Here is a 6,841-nt window from a genome sequence, read left to right as displayed (position 1 = left end):
AAAATTAAGCTAAATGTTGAAGTTTTCTTAAAGGTAGTGCTTTGATGTGCTTGCCAATGTTTAGTTTGGGGAGAAAGCCTTTAAACTTTCCAAGGCTTCCTTTATTTTGTTTGTATTCAAAATATTGGTTCCTAGACCTCCCCTGTAGTATAGAACTCACTCTGAGCTAGTTGAGAAGGTCTTAGGGAGACACAATAATGAGTAGGACAGATATGATCACATCATAAGTGTGGGGACAGAGTCCCAGAGAGCCGTTTCCAGGCTCTCAGCCTCACGTAGAAAGGTGCTGGCTCGGGTAGTGGATGGTGTCATACAGAGTGTCATGTGGGGTCTCTGGTTCTGCTCCTCACATAAGAACACAGGACATGGTGAGGCCAAAAAGGAACACCCACGAAGCCATAGATAGGGGAGTCATACCACTATATTCTCATTGGCGGCTGGGTTGGAGACAGGAAGCAGGAGCCACACTATCCGCAACTTGCCACCCACTTCACTGCAATCCGCCATCCATTTCTCTGTAATCCGCAACTCCGCCATGCTAACTGCAATCCGTGCTTGCCAGCCACCATCTTCTTGCTAGCCCCCCACTTGCTGCTAGAGTAGCCACAGCAGTTATGTTAGTGGCCAATGGTTCATGGTTATAGCCAACGGCCAACTAGCCACAGCTGATGGCCATCCAATCACAGTTGATGGCCATTTACTACCTGAGCCAGCACCTTTCCACGTGAGGCCAAGAGCCTGGAAACTGCACTCCTGGCTCTGTCCCCACAATGGTCATCAGCTGTGACTAGTTGACTATCAACTGTTACCGGTTAGCCATTAGCCACTAATATAACTGCTATAGCTAAGCTAGGAAGCTCAGAGTGTGGATTGCGGATTGCAGAGAGGAGGATTGCAGTTAGCAAGTGAGGTTGGTTGGCAGACAAGTGGACGGCGGGTTGCCGATCCTGTGGCTCCTTCTTCCTGTGTCTCCAACCCAGCCGCCAGCGAGAACATAGTGATATGACTGCTATTTATGGCTCCGTGGGTGTTCCTTTTTGGCCTCACCATGTCCTGCGTTCTTATGTGGGGAGCGGGACCAGAGACCCCGCATGACACCCTGAATGACAATAAGTTATTTGGGTAATCTGCTAGGGCAGATGATAGCATGAGGGAGAAAGAATTCTCCCTCTAATTCTGCTGCCCATTTCTTGCTTCACCTACCTCCAGTTTCTCATTTAGTCCTACCTTAAATCTCACTGTCATTTGAGAGTTCTTCAGTAATTTCCCAAATTAGTTTGGATGTCTGTGTAATGTTATGCATTTTAAAGAAACCTATTCTCCTGCATGGCCCTCATCACAACTATATTTGCTTAATGTATTTTCCCTGCTATAGTGTAAGTTCCATGTCTATCTTGTTCTGTTTCCAGGACCCCAGGACCTAACACAGTGCCTGCATAGTAGTAGTCAATAAATGTTTGAATAAATTAATATGCCTCTTACCACCAGCCCTTCACACACACACACACACGCTGTTTTAGAGACTTTAAGTATTTGTCGAAAGACTAGTGGAAAATATACTCATGTTAACCTTTGTGAAGCCCTCAAGTTCTGCTTTATAAAACCCACAGACTACTCAAACTTTATGCCATTGTTAACAAGATCAGAAACCACTTTTTAAGATGGTTATAGATGTGCTGCAACTTTAAACTTGGAATCAGATGTGGGCTCAAATCTTGAGTCTGCCTCTTGCTAGCAATTTCACAGCCTCAGTTTTCACATACATAAAATAGCAAGCGGTAATAACAATAATGAATAACATACAGCAGACCATGGTTCTAAGTATGGAATAAGATTATATATGATTAAAAGCTAGCCGAGTTTCTGGCACTGTAGGTGCTCAGTTAATACTTGTTGAATCTGAATTTCAAAACAAACAAAAAATGGCCATTTTGGATGGAAGGTTTTCAGGTGGATCAGGCTCTTTAAAGGTGGAGAAGGCTCAGATAGTCATTCATCGTGCATCTGGGTCTCCTGAGCCACAGTTACTGCAGCTCTATCTTTTATTCTACCTGTGGTTTCTGGAGTTATACTGGAGGTCTGGCATTGTCTGAACACTATAATAATATCAGGTAATCTGAGACTTCTATTATTTGTCCTGATTACTTTTTTTAAATTAGTTTCAAAATTATTCTACAAACTACCATATAAAATAATATTTTGGTATACTGTTTATGAAATTTGTCCTAAAAAGTTTACCTAGTATTTCCCTTAGAAACTCACAGACTTTGTTTTACTTTGATCACACAACCGTTTGTTGACACACTTTAAGGCAAGAAGAAAAATAAAATCTCTCTGACGTGAAACCAAGGGTAACAGTGCCATATAAGGCACTTGTGCAATGTATCAGGACTCTGAACCACCAAAAAGCCAAGCATGCAGTTCTAGAGGGAGACATGTTTATCCTAGAGAGTATGCCTAGGTTTTCCTGGGGCAGGGATGGTCCTGGGTAGGGGTTGTGAAGCTAGTGTGCCTAACATTATTCAGGGCTTCCTGCAACCTCTTATATTAAGACTATAGCCAACACCCAACAGTAAGTGGGAGGGAACTCAGCTCTAATGGAAATACCTCTCTTACCTATTCAAAACACTTACATTCCTCTGGAACCTGAGAGATGCTACTGGAGGCCGTGTTTACCCTGGTTCCTTACCAACTGATTCCTCCCAAAGTTCAACAAAACTCTGGGTCAGTCAATCAGAGATTCGTCAAGAATATAAGAGGAGCTGCAAAAGAAAGCCATAACTAAAAGAATAAAAAAAAAGAGAGAGAGAAAGAAAGAAAAGAAAGGAAAAGAGCAGGTCAGGTATGTAACAATAGCCTGGAACAATAATTTTTCTTACTAGGTTTTACCAGGAAATTATAAAATTTAAACTCAGCTAAATGCACACAAATAGTGAACAGCTTGACTTGACGAGTGAATAATTCCTGATATTTCACTTTTTCTCCTACCCCTTGTAAAAAGAAGAGATTTCTTTCTTACACTAAAATGTTTGTTCTTATCTGAATTGACTATAATTTTAGTTTAGATATTCAGAGGGTATAAAAAGTAGATAGAAAAAAAACAGAAGGCACACACTGAGCTTTCTTCAACTCCTGAAAGTCCTCTATATTTGAGTCAAAAAAAAACAAAACACAAAAAAACAAAAAAAACAGGAGACACATTTCATTTGCATTTTTCACCCCTAATTGAAGAACCAGTTTCTAATGGGAGAACATGAAGCTGAAAAGACGCCAATGAAATAGCTGGGTTTCATAAGCCATGGGCCCGCTTGCTCAGTACAAATAGATTTGTGGTTTCAAACAGAAAGTCTTTGTGGCTGGGATAAGTGAACAGCAACTTAAATCAAACTTGGTGTAGCTGTTCTGACAAGCAGGAAATGTGTAAACGTTTTCAAAACCACCAAAGACTGTCAGGTAAGGGGACTGCCATGCTCACCGGATCAGTTTCTTCAATTCAAACTGTAGTCATCTTTCATCCTCTTACCAACTTTCGTTTGGCATTTTATGCAAATTGTAATAAATCTCACACACACACACACACACACACACACACACACACACACATTAGGCAGCCCCATTCCTAATCTGCCCTATTATTTTGCCTTTAAGCTCATTGAAAAGTTCTTTTTTAAAAAAGAAAGATGATCAAAAGGAAGAAAAGAAGGTAGGGAAAGAGGGGAAGGAAGGAAGGAAGGAAGGAAGGAAGGAAGGAAGGAAGGAAGGAAGGAAGGAAGGAAGGAAGGAAGGAAGGAAGGAAGAAGGAGGGAGGAAAGGAAGGAAGGAAGGAAGGAAGGAAGGAAGGAAGGAAAGAGGGAAGGAAAGATAAGAAAAAAATGGCATCTTCAATGGGATGGAAAAGAGCAGCATTAGGCTTTTCCATAGAATAATACCTCTCTAAGTACCTCTAGTATTAAAATATATTCATTGTATTAAAGACAGACCAATTTAGTGACTGAGACAAAACCAAACTGATTCCCAAGTCTCAGCTTTGGGACTCTTCTTGCTCCCAGCCTGCCACCGCTAGGCCGTATAGAAGAAGAGGAAAAGTGTTAATTTATCGCTCTATTATGACTGAAACCAGCATTATTTGGCAGTTACTCTCCAAAAAGTTTAATGTCAAAACTTCAATTTTGTGAAACAACAGGTTTGGTCCAGGCCAAATGCTTTGAGAGTAACTTTTTTTCCTCATGGCATTTTTATTGCTGGTGCTAGCCAAAACCAAAACTACATGCCCAGATGAAAATAAACAGAAATCAAAAAAACCTCATAAATGGTCTGAGCTTAGTGTGAAGAGCAAATGCATGACGACTTAGGTTAGCTTGTATTAGGTTGGTGCAAAAGTTATTGCGGTTTAAAAGGTTAAAAATAATTGCAAAAACCGCAATTTTGCACCAACCTTATATTTTATATGAACTAGATCCTTGATTGATTGATTGATTGATTGATTTTGAGCTGGTTAGATCAGGATTTCTTTTTCTTCCTTGGTTTAGATCCTTGATTTTTATATGAATAAAATTGATAGTGTGCTGGTAAAATGAAATACTTGCCCCCTTCCACGAGAAATATCCAGAAATTCACTCTACTCCATTAAGTGTTAGGCAAATTCCAGCAACTGATGACATATTACAGTTATTTCCTCAGTTATTCCTGGTTAGGAGTCCAACTGAGAATTGAGCTTTCTTCATAAAATATAACAAAAGGAAACCTTGAGTCTCTAACTCCCCCATCACTCATCCTTGGTGGAAAAATAGTAACATCTTTTGTGAGTGGAACCTTAATGTTAGAAGTAACCTTAATGTTATTACCATTTTATTTCTTTATTTTTTTTGTACACTCAGTGATCTTTGCTTTTTTTTCTAATATGGACAGGATGAAGCACATAAAAGCATTTATTAAAGGACATATTTTTGCCTGAAAACAAGCCCTGTTTCTGCCCCCACAGGATGTTGGTGCTTTCCACAGACCTCGTGTTGATTACCCTCTGTGGGAAGTAGCGGTCAACTCTAATTAGCTAATTTACTTTCAACAAGTGTTTAATTAGGGCCTTGGCCCATATGTCGTGCTCTTTTGAAGATTCTGCACAATGTAAGAACTTTATTAAAATACAAAGAATTAATCTGGTTCTCTGACATGAGAGGCCTTTGACCATGTAGAAAATAATCTGAATCAGCTGACAAGTCTTAAACTTAATAAATATATGTAGAACAGCTTAGAAAGGGCATTGAGCTGGCCACCACAGGGATAAAATACTATGCCTTTGGAGACTAGCACTGAAGAGGACTCTGTGAAAACCAGCGTGCAATATGCAAAAGAGGTAAAAATATCATCACTGACAGTGGATTGAGAATAATAATAACTTTTTTGACTATTAACTGTGTGTCAGATATTTCCTGCACTCTATCTCATTTTAGCGCTCCCAAGAATTCTGCAATCTAAATCATTCTCATTTTGCAGATGAGGCAAAACACCAAGACAGAGGGATTAAATCACTGGCCAAAAGTACAGCTGGCAGGTTGCAAACTTGAGATTCAATCCAGGAAAGTCTTAGGGAATCACAAAGGTACCTTGAAGAGGCGCTTCCCAAATTTTCATGTCCATAGGAATCCCCGGGGAATGTGGTTAAACTGCAGATGCTAATTCAGTGGGTCATGGGTGGTGTCTGAGATTCTGCATTTCTAACAAGCTCCAAATAATGCTCATGTTACTGATGCTGCACCCACACTTTGAATAGCAAGGACTTAAAGGGACAGTGAAGATTTCAACAAACTAAAATGTGGTGGAGAACATGCCAGAAGCTATTGAGAATCAGAGAGGGTGAGCGAATTAATCAATGACGGAGCTAATAAAATCGTGGAGGCCGTTCTCACGCTCAGGTCCCAGGCACAGGGACTCTAAATCCCTTATTCTTTACCCCTCGAGCACAAAAACTATATGATTATAAAATGCAGGTATAGAGGAAGTAATGATTGCAACTGGAGTTTGACACTTAACTACCTCTTCTTGGAGTCATGGGCTTATTCCGGCTAAAACTGATGACATCCCATGTCAATTGCCATTCTGGAAGACTGGCGCATAGGAAGTGGAGTGTGACTTTTAAACTCTGCAGTTGTAAAAATGCTGCCATGTTAGTGGGTAAGAATGGCAGCATCACTGAGAGAGGCTGAAGGGCTCCTTCCCCAGAGGAGGCACCACAGGCAGGAGTTAAGGGCAGAGTCCGGCTCTCTGGTTTGAATCCCAGCATCACTCACTAGCTGTCTGAGCCAGGTTGAATGAACGGTTCTGTGCTTCTGTGTGTTTATCTGTAAAATGAGCATCATAATAGCAGCTACCTCTGAATAGTTTTCCAAATATTAAATGTGATATCATTGAAAAAGCGCCAGAAATAGTACCTAACATGTAATAAAGGCTATGTTTTTCTATTAGCCCATGTAAATTTGTCCTGTCTGCTTTCCTGAATGTAGAATTAGCTCCAACACACCAGTGGAGAAGCAGCAATGGTAAAGATGAACCAAATTAACGTAGAGAAAAAATTCATGACAGCTCAGCTCTGCCACAAATTTGCTCATCTTGGACAATTTACTAGATTTCCCTGAGGCTCAGTTTCCTCACCTGTAAGAGAAAGGATGTTGAGTGAACTGGAAAATGTCAAACATTTCTCCCAGACATAATAAAGAATCTATGATTCTATTGTTAATAGGACAGGCGGGGAGGGACATGGGAATAACAATTACTTGCTGAGCTTTCAGTAATAAGCTGCTCAACCCCACTCCCCAGATTCCCAGGCCACCCCCCCACTGCCAAT

Source organism: Rhinolophus sinicus, linkage group LG12 (assembly GCF_036562045.2).
Source record: "Rhinolophus sinicus isolate RSC01 linkage group LG12, ASM3656204v1, whole genome shotgun sequence".
Taxonomy (NCBI): domain Eukaryota; kingdom Metazoa; phylum Chordata; class Mammalia; order Chiroptera; family Rhinolophidae; genus Rhinolophus; species Rhinolophus sinicus.
Note: the sequence above shows the minus strand (reverse complement) of the source record.